At 43.6% G+C, this 13,924-nt stretch overlaps 2 long non-coding RNA genes across 6 annotated transcripts; both read right to left on the reverse strand.

The window, feature by feature from the left end:
- Positions 1–7,272: 7,272 nt before the first annotated feature.
- On the reverse strand, positions 7,273–9,018 carry LOC124705777. The gene is made up of 4 exons (XR_007004161.1): positions 8,913–9,018; positions 8,795–8,830; positions 8,535–8,668; positions 7,273–8,189 (listed from the first exon to the last, which is right to left on the reverse strand). It is a non-coding gene; the product is annotated as an uncharacterized LOC124705777 (long non-coding RNA).
- An 881-nt stretch (positions 9,019–9,899) lies between these two features.
- Positions 9,900–13,412, reverse strand: LOC124705776. 5 transcript variants are annotated; one of them, XR_007004160.1, is made up of 4 exons: positions 11,732–13,412; positions 11,134–11,467; positions 10,975–11,035; positions 9,900–10,770 (listed from the first exon to the last, which is right to left on the reverse strand). It is a non-coding gene; the product is annotated as an uncharacterized LOC124705776 (long non-coding RNA). The 5 variants fall into 5 exon arrangements; XR_007004159.1 differs by having other exon boundaries at positions 9,900–11,035; XR_007004157.1 differs by having other exon boundaries at positions 10,975–11,467.
- Between the last annotated feature and the right edge of the window lie 512 nt (positions 13,413–13,924).

The following is a 13,924-nucleotide window of genomic DNA, read 5'->3' on the forward strand; positions in this document are numbered from 1 at the left end:
CGCCGCATCTTTCGTGCAGTGTTCTGCGTCATGCCGTTAATGGTTACAAAGCCACCACATCATAGTACCGTACATTCAAAGTTGGTGATCATACCTTAATGAAATTTCGCCACGGTCCGACAGGCTTTTCATCTCTCCCGCTCTGCTCCCACATAACCTCGCACTCCTCAGCTGTTTTTTGGATCTCCTCCCGCTGTGACCAACATAGCATACACAATTTAAGCGAGCACATGGCAATCTAGATGATGTACTAGTTAGTGAGAGAATCCATTACCACGAAGTTCAGCTCGGAAGCAATAGAAGTCGATCTCCCTCTCGCGAGCAAAAGTGTCGTGTCTGGCTTTGCCCAACCTCATCGAACCGGATGGGGTCGTCCAAGATCTCCTCACGATACGCGCGCTTCACTAACTCGATACGCGTGTTCCGATGGAACCACTCGAGGTAGTTGTTGAAAGCGGTGAAGTCGTGAGGCACAATCCGCTCGTGGCCAGCATTCCGTGCCGCTTCCAAGCAGTGTTGGAACGCCGCGATGTGGCCGCTATGATGGACCGGCCAATTTGTGATCTTCCTCCGCCGCCGCCTATCAAGCCTCGCAAGAATCAACAAGTTAGTTTGTACCTCTTCTATCAAGAATCTTCCATCGCATGATTCCGTAGTTTACCTATGAAGCGCCTTGTCCGTGTCTTGCCACATTGGTGGGCACTCCGATACAGCCCAAACTGTCTCATCACTCTTTGCGGCTGGTGGTGTTCAACAAGCCACATGCATATGAGTGGGCAGCGCATACGCCAGAACCGCGCCTCCTCCGTGCACTTGTGGTTGAGGTCAGCCATCCCCGCGCCAATATGGTAGTAGCTACCATATGGCTCCCATTCCACCTGCAGCATACAAATATTTAGAACATGCCAGTAGAATCAATCAAAACTAGGATTGCAACTCCGCAGATGATCGGTTACCCGCTCAGCCGGTAAGAGTGTCCAACTCCGCAGTGTACTCGCCTCGTACATGACCATTGGATCGCTCGTCATCTCCGAGACATTGTCCCAAAGGTATGCCCAAGTGGGCTCCCGATCAGGAAAGTGAGGGTGATGAGGCCATGGCGTCTCGGTGAGTACCCCGGGACGCCCAACCGATAGGCGGTCCCAGCTCCATACGGAAAGTAGGAGCATGCATCCACCAATACCGCCGCTCCCAGTCCTGCGACAAGCTTCGTCCAACTGCGTACATAAGATATTTGGTTACTACTTTGTCTAGCACACTACTATAGGAAAATAGTACATAGAACAAATCATCACCTGCCGGTAGAGGTAGGCAAGTGCCGCTGTTCCCCAACTCCACCGGTCATCCAACACCGTAAGCGCCTTCAGCCAACACCAATGGGCCAGCTTCCCCCACCGTCGTGAAGGAGAGTCCTCGAAATCATGTACCATAAGTACACGCGGGCGTACGTCCTCCGAGTGTCCTCGTTGGCCTCTTCCGGGCATTCTCCAAAGTTAGTCCTGATCCATTCGAAAGACGCGCCGGCGGGAACTCTCTTCTTTGGTTATGTTGGCAGCGGAGGAGCTCTGCCAATAAGCGCCTCCATCTGCTGGCGCCACCCATCAGAAGTTGTGTTCATACACAGTGGCTCGCCCTGAATAGGTAGTGCAAGGATCATGGAAACATCCTGGAGAGTAGGGGCCATCTCGCCGGCCCTCAAGTGGAAGGTGTGAGTCTCCGTCCTCCACCGGTCGACAAGGGCGGTGAGTGCCGAGGGGTTCATGTGTGGCCCCCCACGGCTTACAAGGGATATGAACGGCATAAGACCGGTAGGCCGGATGAACTCCGTGTACCTCTCGTCATACGGTATATCCGTTGTGCCATGGTAACGAATCTTCAAAGGGTGAAGATCCGTTCCCCTCTCCGTCATATGAACAGCCCGGTGCATCCTGTCGTACTCTTCATCCAGAAGCCACACCATCCTACATGTTTACACAACCATATTATGAGTCATTCCGCTAACAAAAATGAGCAACACATACATGAGAGTTCATATCCAAATACATGAGTTATTCCATCACAAATAGTAGACATTTCAAGACATACATACATAGAATTTGAACACATACATAGCCATTTTATATCTACATAGCCAAATCTAGGGTTCATATCCAAATCCACCAACATATCCAAATCTAGGGTTCATATCCAAATCCACTAACATATCTAGGGTTCCTACACATACACATTCAACACTTACATAGCCATTTTATATCTACATAGCCAAATCTAGGGTTCATAGCCAAATCTAGGGTTCATATCCAAATCCACCAACATATCCAAATCTTGCTATTTTCAGAGCCAAATGCACTAACATATCAATGGTTCATATTTAAATCCACCAACATGAATTTCCATGTCTAGGGTTCATACCCAAATCTACCAAATCCACCAACAATAGTGGACGAATCAGAGGGAATCGAAGGGGAATACCTTGAGGAATGGAGGAGGAAGGACTTGGCCGGATAGATCTGACGATTCCTTGGTCGATTTGGTGGGGGGGCCGAAGGGGAGGCGGGCGGCGGCGGCGGTTGGGGAGGAGAAGCAGAGAGAAGAGAAAGAAGAAAGAGAGGGCCGGGCTGGGCGCGGGCGCCACACTTAAGTGGATGTGTGGCGTCCGTGGCATCGGCGCCACACAGGCTGGTGTGGCGCCCGTGGCGTCGGCGCCACACATCGAGCCTCGCAAAACGGCTAAGTCCCAGAGGATTTGTCTCACAGTATGTTTTGGGGGATTACAAGTGCATGTGTGGCGCCGTTGGGAGGGGCGCCACACATGCTGCCACGTCGGATGGGCGCACCAGCTCGGCGGCGAGGGGGCCACGTCGGCTGGGACAGTGGCGCCGGCAGGAGGGGAGCCACATGGGCATGTGTGGCGCCCGTTGGAGGGGCGCCACACAAAAGGGTTAGATTGGTGAAATAGTTTCGCCGGTGCTTTTCTTTCAGTTTTGGGTTATTTTTGTGCAAATCGCCGCCTTAGGGTGTCAAAGTGGGATCCCGGTGGGATATCATTTTGTACTATGTAGTTCAAATTTTGACATCAAAATTTGTACTAAAAAAAATCAAATTATACTACAAGTGGGACAAAAGTGGGATTCCACTTGACACCCTTACTGGGCCTTGTAGTGATGTTGTCGGCGTAGCTGCTACAAGCCCACGGCGGCGCTGCTACAGTTGGCCAGCGACGCTGCTACAAACGACAGGCCGCGCTACTACTGTCGACATGCCGTGCTGTACAAGCCCCCGGCAGCGCTGCTACAGTCGACATGCCGCGCTGCTACAATAGCCCGGAGGCGCTGCTACAATAGCCCAGCGGCCCTGCTACAAGCCCTGGCGGCGCTGCTACAGTAGCCCAGCGGCCTTGCTACAAGCTCCCGGTGGCGCCGCTACAATCGACATGCAGCGCTGCTACTATAGCCCAGCGGCTCTGCTACAAGCTACGAGTAGAGACAACAACGCTGCCAGCGGCAAGTCGCTGGGATACGCTGTCATTTTTTCTGTGAGAGATCGAAGAAGACGAGAAAATGGGGAGTGTATTTCCGTGGAGAAGATGGGACCAAATCGAATTTAATAATCGAAAGGAGGGGACGAAAACGACCTGAACTGGGTCCATCTAGTTGGAAATCGGGAAAGCAACTTTGACCGGTTCGCTTTGGTTGATCACACGCCATCGGACGGCTGAGGACCCTGGGGATAGGGGAATTTGATCCCCCGGGGGGACGCTCAGCGCTGCCCTTCTTCAAATTCCACTAGATTTAGATGTGCGCCTTGGCGCACGATCCCGTGAAGATCGTGCCAATGTACTTCATACAACGGCGATAAATATTAAGTGCTAACATGATAATACACTTCTTAGGTTTCACAAAACAATGTCGCTAGGATAGAATTAGGATAAATCACACGAAACTACAACCAGAGCAGCAAACCAAGTATACTAAATAGGCGAAATATCTTATAGAAGGATACTTATTGGTAGAACCATTGCGAAGTTCAAAAGTAGTAGCAGAAGGCAAACATATAAATATACAAATAGATGCAAAACTATGTGGAGCTCAATGCAGTGTGCAACCAAAATAAAGTAAAAAGCATAAGATCTATGCCTTATATTTTTTACTATGGTAGTGGGCTAAAGGCGCATCTGGGCATGTGGCCTCCATATTCCGCATTGACGAACAATATGTCAAACACTTTATATCGAGCTTAGAGAATAACACGGCAGAAATCAATGCAAATTCATTATTTAAGTAGCAAAACGTGTATACAGAAGTGACCTTTGTTACACAAAAATGGATTTTGTTATCCTCACTTTCTCCTTGATCTTTGCTTCATATTGATCCACTGGGAATCAAATTTTGAAACTGATATTTATCTGGCCTGCAAGGTGAGATTTGTAGATTATACAAAAAAAAAAATCCTAACAGGTGATATTTATATATTATAAAAGCTTCTCTTTTCCTGTAAAGTGATATTTGTAGATTATACAAAAGCTTCTAAATTTGTCTTACCATCAATACAGGGGAAATGTTGATATCCCGTAATAGCTTATAAGTTTCTAAATAGAAACATTCAGACAATATCCCGTAATAGCTTATAAGCTTCTAAACAGAAATGTTCAGACAACATCCTGTAATAGCTTATGAACTATAGACGATTTAGGGGTGCACCTTGGCACATGTCCCTCAACCTGCGGACTGATAGATGTATTGCAAACCACTATATTAATAGAGAGTACTTTTCGTCAACATATAAACATAATTACTGGAACCAGTGAAATACATCCAGACAGCAAAGCAGAAGAATGCACTACACATAAGTAGCGAAAAAAACGGTGCTTGGATGGTGATGCTTCTTCAGCATAGGTTCCATCATGACACTGGCCGGGATCCCAATGGTTTCCATCAAGCTTCAACCATAGAGTGGGCAAAATATTATTTTGGTGGACCTACACAGATGAAGGCAAAACAAATAAAGTAACAGAAAGGAGAATTCTACGATAGTAAACCATTGATAAACCTAGGATTGGCAAACAGCTATAACAAAGGAGAAGAATAAGCACACTATAATATCTCCAATCCTTTCTAGCCAGCACTATAATATAAAGGAAGCAAAGGGCTTGCATCATACATAACCCTATTTACGCAGAGAAACACCATGAGGCTACCTTAAAATAACTGGTACATAAAGGAGGATAACACTATAATATAAAGGAAGCAAAGGGCTTGCATCATACATAACCCTATTTACGCAGAGAAACACCATGAGGCTACTTAAAAAATAACTGGTAAAGAAAGGAGGGTAATACTACTGAACAACAACAATGAAGCATCCATATGAAGCAGACACATTAGACATTGTACATAATACACAATAAACAAATTGCGGCTACCTCCACATGTATCAGAACCGGAAGCAAGAACTTGAAAAGGAGGGAATACACAATAAACAAATTGCGGCTATCTCCACATGTATCAGAACCGGAAGCAAGAACTTCAAAAGGAGGGAATACACAATAAACAAACTGCGGTTATCTCCACCCAGCTTGACATCTGTAACACTAACCAGTAAAGAAGCATTATTACATTAGGTTCAGTTTTAGGCAAATGTGAATACAATAACCTTGATACCATCTAATCAACTCTGAACCTTTATGACACTGAAAAGGAAATCCTCCCTGTCTATATAGCCTGTTTTCAGCTACCAAATCTTTTGAAAGCTAGACATCTACTATTTATATTGAAACCATTGTACAATCTGGTAGGCATGTAAATCATCCACAACAGCGGGAAATTGGTAGAGTAATACAACTGATAGTTATTCAAAGCTGATATGAACCAAATGTAAAACCAAGCTAAAAGCTACTCATCCATTCTTGAATTGTGAAGGGCCCAACACCAAGGAATAGTGTGCTTAGGAAATAGTCGTTGGATCATCTGATTATGGAAAGACCAAAATAGAAGAAACAAATGTGGCCGTGGGATGAGATGGCAGAAGCAAAGAGCAGAAATATCATATAAAACATAACTTATTTGCTGCACTTTATAACAGAAATAAGATTTTTTAGGAAACGTAATACGTCTTTTTTGTGAGATCCCAACCCTCATTTCGACAACCATATGTGTACATCCAGAAAAGGCGAGCATGGCAATACCATGCCACAAATGAAGAACAAAATGGTCATTAGCTAGCTACTCGAAGCACAATGATTGATAATTCATGAAATTGTAAGCCATATGAAACTTCCTATTATTAATGGAAAATATGCAGATAAACAATGAAATTCAAAGACAAAAGAAAGCAAGTAAATTTACTTGTGGCAGTGATTAAACTTCCAGCAATAACTCAACAGGATGGGCATAGTAAAATAGCCCCTGATTTGTGTCTTCTTGCCAACACTTCAAAAATTCAGAGCCCTCCTCCAAAAATAGCCCCTGGAAGTTTTCGCACAAAAAAAAACGCTGGGTAGAACAAATAAAATCAAATATACACACTGATTTAGCTACTAATCTAACATCTTTATTCACCTAAATGAAAGTTATGCTTGGAGCTGCAGTTCTAAACCAAAATGTCAACAACTAAACTGAAGTCCAACATATGACCATCTGACCAAAACAGAAAGCACATCTGGATAGTTCTGACACTTGTTGGCTGCCACAAATACAAAAGTAGCAGGCTACCGATAAATACTAATAATAATGTCAAATATCCTCCAAACTTCTACGCCTTCAGCTGTAGAAGACAATATTCATCAGGTGATGGCCCATCATTTCTTTGAGGCGCTTCACCTTAGTGCAAAATAGAAGGTTCCACCTCCTTCCAAAGAAACATGTCACAACTTTATATAGATAGGATTGTATCTAGGCGCAAGACACATTCGTATCTAGACAAAGTTGCGACACGTTTTTTAAAACCAAGGGAGTAATATTCATTATTAGATGACACATGACAGAAGTTTCTTGTAAGCTTTATCACAAAAATAAAGGAAATGTGGAATTACAAAATCAAATGCTAACAAAGATCTATGAGGGCCTCAACAGAAGAAGCGAGCTCGTCTTCCAGCTCAGCCTGCTACTGCACTGTAGAAGGCAATATTCATCGAATGAATGAAATTCCTTGCAAGCTATACAACAAACAACGCAGAAAATCAGATTTTCTGAAACGAAATATTAACAAAATATATCAGTACGTCAACTGATGAAGCGAGCATTCCATCCAGTATATTGAAAAAGTATCCTACAATCTTGACATAAACTACTAAATACCAAAGAATGGTCTATTATCAGCAACTAAAATTCATAAATTTCCCACATAATTCTTTTCCCCCCACACTGAACCAGACATCGGTAGGTATAGTGCAAACATAGAAACATCGCAATTTGAGGAAAGGAGGCAAGGAATGAAGACTAAAACTGCAAATACACAATAAGGGGGCAAGAAAGAAAATTTCTGGAGAACACTTAAAACTCAATATCACTATGACAGACAAGAAATAACTCTTATTCAGTACCTTGATTCCATTACATGAGAACTATTTCTATCTATTAATTCCATACACTTTTTCCCTCCATTAATCTCTAAGACCCATCGTTAAGCACCCAGATACAATCAATAAAAGAATTAGATAAACCAAACGACATGACCCAAAGGGACTTTACCACAATGTTTCCTCAAACTATGTCACTTTTTCCATGCGGGCATGTTCAGACAGCTCATCATTGTGACTGGAATCTGCACACATCAGAGGACAACAAATTCATAGAAAAAATTACCTACACATTATAACTTAACTGATGAGAGAATGTAGATTATAAATAAAAACAGCATGAAGATTTCTATGCGTATAATGCCTTGAGGCCACCTATAACGTTAGCATATACATAAGAAAAACTAAACTCGAATAAGGCCTTGAGGCCACCTATATGAATTATCAACCATCATTTCAACACTCTGCGAAGATACAGGACGGCATTTACACAATAAATCTCACTGTAATGGTATAGCTATGCACATCTGAACAGAAATCTTTGTATACACATTAACAAATATAAATACCCTTGTAGTTTTACTTTCCAAATGTCAAATTCAAAGGCCTGCCAGCAGCTGCAATCTTAGTTTTCCGAGGGCCCTATGAGGTGAACTTGTCTCCATTTGTGCTTCTGCCACAAGATTTGCAGAAATGACTAATGAGCACATCAATGAGATATAGTCTATACAAAACCATTGTAAAATCAGGTAAATAATAAGGGAAGCCAAACTTAAGATAACATTTGTTCGTAACTGAATTATCTCAAAGCTCTCCTTTTTTTTGTCTAGCACAAAACTTTTAAGATTTAGACTGCAATTTCGTGAAACAGTTCAAATGTGGTTCAGCTACATCTTTCGCGTATTTGTCAGAGTAAATGCATTAATGCATACAATACAAATAATTAATCAACTTATTCCTGCAGGCTTCTCGAACAACCAAAAAAGACATGCAAAGACGATGCTCAAGTTTGACAAACCTTGGTCAACATCACAGGCCGCAGAAACAATGGGTCGGTGAGCCATTCAGCAAAAGTGATTACCCCAAGAACCTCCTTGTGAGGTGCATCATGGCCACGGCTGAGCTGAGCTTCCCCATGTCCTAGCGTGCAAACTGCCATAGGATGGTGGAGTGCTAATCTGAATCAATATTGGATATGAGCAAATAAAAGGAGAGCAGAAAATTAAGGGGCGTTGGACTAATGCAGATCATGGATGGGAACTCTGGGAAGATGTGTACCTAAACATGCCCTTTCTCTCTTATCTCGACCTGCATCTGCAAGATGTATCTCTTAGAAGAGAAAATGTGTGATGGGGACCTAAGCCCTGGCAGCAGTGAGATTGAGAGAGAGAGAAACCTGGGATCTTGTAGTCTTGCCGCTCCATCTCCCTCTTTGTGTCCTCATCCTGCTAGTTCTCACCGGCGGCAGTACGCCACCATCAACCCAACGCTGAGCACCACGAAGGTGAGCCCCTGGAAAGGCAAGAGGATGCAGGTGAGGGGCTCAGATCAACATAAATCTGATGAAAAAAACTAAAGAGTGACCCGAAGGAAGAATCAAAAAACGAAAATACAAAACATATCTAGGATGAAATAGAGCACAAGAACGACCAAATCTCAGGAAAAGCAAAGGAAATCTCAAAACAACCGAAATCAAGAACCAAAAGTGATGGAGGGAGAGGATTTTGGCATCGGGAGATGCGGCTGAGCCAGAGGCGTGAAGGGCGGCGAGGGAGGGCTCTTCCCGGCAATGCCGCATCTCGTGGCAGCAGCACGAGCGGGGCCGACGGCGGGTACGGGGACTGGGGAAGGCGCTGGTGGCGGCTGCCGGGATTGAGGGAGGGCGATTGGCGGTAGGGTTTCGGTACCCAGGCTGGTTTTGTCTCTCAGGCCTCACGTGACAGTGAAGCGCTTCCAATCGCAGCATGCCATGTGGCCCAAGGGCCAGCCCAGTCCGTGCGCGCCTAGTGGCATATCGTGGATAGCCTCTCCATGGCCCATGGGGTTGCAACGTTTATACCTTTAGATTGTTTACTAGGAAAAGTGCCTGTGCGTTGCACCGGACTTGTAAGAAACAAATATTCAAACGCTCTCATAAACCTTTCATGTTGACATTTCTCCAAGTTAGGCATCCCTTAATTGGTTAATCCCGATCGTGCTCACACTTAATTGATCAATAAGGGTGGCTAGCTAGTAGGAGAGCCTTTTTCTCTCTTACAGAATTGGAGAAGGCAGTATTTACAATCTCATAATCCAATCCACCTCCATATATTCCGTGGTAGTAAACCTTATGACAACAATCCAACAAGCAAAGTGTACATCTGGTAAACAAGAAAGACGCAAGTTTGTATGATGTAAAACAATGTATATTTCATTCCAATTTGACAATTCGTTTCCAACTTTGAAGCCTGATATTTGTATATCATACACCCTTTTTTTTAAATTATCTTTTCAGCCTCAGCAACTGTCAGTACTCCATCCTCCATCAGCTGAATTTTATCATTGGTCATTCTATCTCTAGTAGTTTCTTCTCATTAACCTTTAGCAATTTCAACCACTCGTACAATCTTGGAAAGAAAACTTCAGACCTCAAACACCATGCTTGAAAAACAATAAAGGGAACAGTCCAATTAGCATGAATCCTTTCCGCCCCACCATTACTAAACATTGGGTTCCAGGGAAATTCTAGTGAATATCAGCTTGTCTACTCCACTTGCCACAACTCTCCATACTGTTAGAAAATATAGCACATTTAGGCCACCTTCCAGCTTACATAGCATCCCTTGCTTGTAGCCCGAAGATTCTATGATGGCCCTGGATATAGCTGGTTTTTCTGAATGCTCCTGCCACTGCATATTGTTCTTCAGAAAATTCCAAGAGCAAGCATCAAATGCTATAAGATTAACAATAGAAATCTAATCAACCCATTCTAATCTAAATTTTCTCTGTTGATCTATCTCTTGCTGGAATACACACCTACGTTTGCGAAGTACATGTAGATTTTCCATTCCAAGAAAGAAACGCGTTCTCGCATCATTGTGTCAATGTGGATCCAATGAACCGAGCTGCACTAATGGACGCTTTTACTTCCATTAAAGCATTATCATCTGCCAGCGCAGTTAATACCTCTGCTTGTTGACACCTTGAAACATGGAACCGAGGAATTCTGATATTATAGGTGATGAAGCAGAACTCCTAATAATGGTAAACCAAGCCTGCAATAAAATCGTAGCATTCCAAGTAACAACTTGATCAGACATTTCCAATAAGTACACTGGGACCAACACACTATGTACCGTTTAGTTCATTATTATGGAGCTAAAATCTGACTAATCATATCCGCAGCCCACATTATCAATTCTTGCAGCAGTAGAATAATTGACCAATTCAGTTTAAGAGGAAGATGCCGAAATACCAACCCAAATATGCCACCATGCGCTTCAATTAGACGATAGACCAATCACTGGACAACCAAAGCTTCTGCATTGCAAAGCAGTACATCATATAAATTTATCCACAATCAAAGCCATAGAAACAACCGTGAAGCATAAAATCACTGGAGGACCAAATTTCATAACCTGTAATATCGCCCTAGCTTGTCGAATGGCCGGGAGCAGCCTGGCGGTGTTGTGGTGGTGTTAATTCACGGTTCGCCGAAGGGGGCAATGCATCCTCCAACACACACCCATGGACACTCCCCTGGGTACAAGACAGGGCGACACATGCATCACCACCTAGACAGAGCTCCCGGTCCGCACGGGTGCGCTTGGGCTCGACCGCAGCTGAGTCCATGATAATGTGTGACATCTAAATTTCACAATAACATGTGACATTCAAAATCCCGAAATCAGTGATGAATTAATGTACTCTGAGGGCTTCTTTCCATCTCAAATCTGACATACGTGCAAGCTCCTGGTTTTGCAAGAAATTAAGAACCAATATATAAGATCTTTTACTTAGTCAAACAAATGTACATGAGAAATTTTGAAATTTCCCTTGCCGACTGCTAACAAGACTTGTGTTCACAGAAATAATTTGGACTATCAATAGCATTCAGCAAAATCCACTCCACAAATTTGCCCCATAGCATAAAGGACCTCAGTACCTCACAGAAGCAGTACAACGAGCATGGATGAACCAAAGAGAATATCAGTACTTGTTGATAAACATATTCACCTGAGATCTTCAATATTCCTCGGACCCAATGTACGCCTTCATGGCGTCAATCGCTGTAGCGTCGAGGATGCGCTCATCCCTGCTGTACGCCTTCACGGCGTCAATCGCTGCAGCGTCGAGGATGCGCTCGTCCCTGCTGCTCCTCAGTTCTGGGCTGCAAACAGGAAGCAGGGATTTGTAAAACACTTATAGATTCCTCCATAGCAAATAGTTCAAGAGTGTTTGAGCATTTTACAGTAATTCTGTGCGTTCAGGTATGAAAGAAATAAGGAACATTGAGATACGATGCTCTGATGGTACTTTACAGTAAGGGGCATAGAAGAGTGAATCATTTTTGGTGGAGAAATCTTCTGTGGGAGATCAGCAGTAGCACTGTTAGATGGCATTGCAAGAAATTATATATTGGTGGTATTCCGAATGCACCAATTTAGTAATCGTGCACTGCAGTCAAACCGATTCGTTGGTAAAGGCAAGAGCGGCCGCGAGATGAACGTTCGCGAGGGTCGCGCACTTCACGACGCGGACGAAGGCGACCAATACCAATAGCCTTGGACAACGGCTAGAATAAGCTAAATTGTTATGGTTGTTCACAAATAAGAAAGTTTATAAGATAACTGCAAAAAACGAACAAAAAATGCATAGGTAGTGAGATGGATCAGGAACAATGTTCATTGCCTTTTTCGAAGCTCCAGTCATAAAGATAAAGATGTATTCACATAGCAGTCATCATAAATGATTGAAGTGTTACAAAAACCAAGTTTCCCAAAACTACCTTTGTGTCAAAGAAGAAAATAATTCGTTGGGTGTTTGAAAGCTAGTACCTGGCATCTGAACTATTAACTGTGACTTTACCCACAAGGTGTTTATTTAGTTCCATATCAAGCATTTAGCACCAGACCGATCTGTTGACCCTATTCAATCACAGAATACAGATGAACCCATATTGTAGAGCGTAACAAAACAGGGTGGAAATCTAAAAATCAGGGAGAATTTGCTGAGATTCAGAATAAAAAATGTGGTACAACAACTACGAGATTCAGAATCAAAACTTAAGCATTTTCATCCACTTCCAAATGCACACAAACACACAAATAAAAATCAGACTGTGAGCTGAGGCAATATAATTGGACTCCCACTCGTAGGCAGTGGCATTCCCATGAAGTGAATATAGTCAGTGAATTGTTTGTGGTAGTAGTACATCGGGAGAGATCTAGGGTGAGGGCAGGAAAGAGATATGGATGACCAAAGTGATGGGAGAGTACATATGTTGACAGGAAGAAGATTGGCATTTAGTTAATGACAGATATCAGGGCAAATGACTTATGCTCTCTAATAAGACAATGGTGTCAAGATAAAGGTGCATTAAAACCAAGTGAGATAAAATTAAACATTGTGGAAATTAACACCAACTGTCTGCTCCAGCTTGTGCTTCAAAACACTCCCAGCATAGTGAATAAAATTAACTTGATGTTACATTTGTGTGGAGATCACCAACGAAAGTTGATCCCCCTCCTACTCTATCGTTCTAGCTGTTGTTACTCGATACACAACACCATCTGGCCAAAAGTTGATTGAGATTATGCGATGAAGTCTGAACCCGGACTATCATGTGATCCTTTATTCAGATAAAAGAACTTGAACGGGCTGCAGCAAGTAAAGCAGATATGTAAATGCATCTCCCCTTTACCTCAGGATGCAGACGGACACGTCCGCGCCATCCGTCACGTCTGCGTACTAAGCCGTGTAGCTAATTTTCGGTGTCCGTGGAATCCGCGTAATCGCACTGAGCTGTTCACGGAGTCCGCCGGACAATACGGACATGCGCACACTAGCCAGCTTGTTTGATTAGGAGTAGTATACCCGGAAAAGTCCGGTTTGAACCTGTCCACTAGCTAGTTTGATGCACAGTTTGAAGTACATGCTCTATATTATCCCTGTTGCTCTTGGATGGCTAGGTGCGATGAGGCATGGAGCAACTTGGGTGCATAGTAGCCGTAGTATTTTGGGGTTATTGGCTAAAATGGTCTTGCACCCACGCGTCTTAAAAAGTGCCGACGAGTTTTGAGCCCAATAGAAGCACCGGCCCTTTTGCGAAGAGCGAGAATCGGACGCGCCGACACCTCCCGTCACAACGGTTTTCACAGGTGGGGCCGTCTTGGCAGCGACTCGAAGCGACAGGTCACATTAAAAATG

The sequence above is a fragment of the Lolium rigidum genome, chromosome 4 (genome assembly GCF_022539505.1).
Source record: "Lolium rigidum isolate FL_2022 chromosome 4, APGP_CSIRO_Lrig_0.1, whole genome shotgun sequence".
In the NCBI taxonomy this organism is placed as follows: domain Eukaryota; kingdom Viridiplantae; phylum Streptophyta; class Magnoliopsida; order Poales; family Poaceae; genus Lolium; species Lolium rigidum.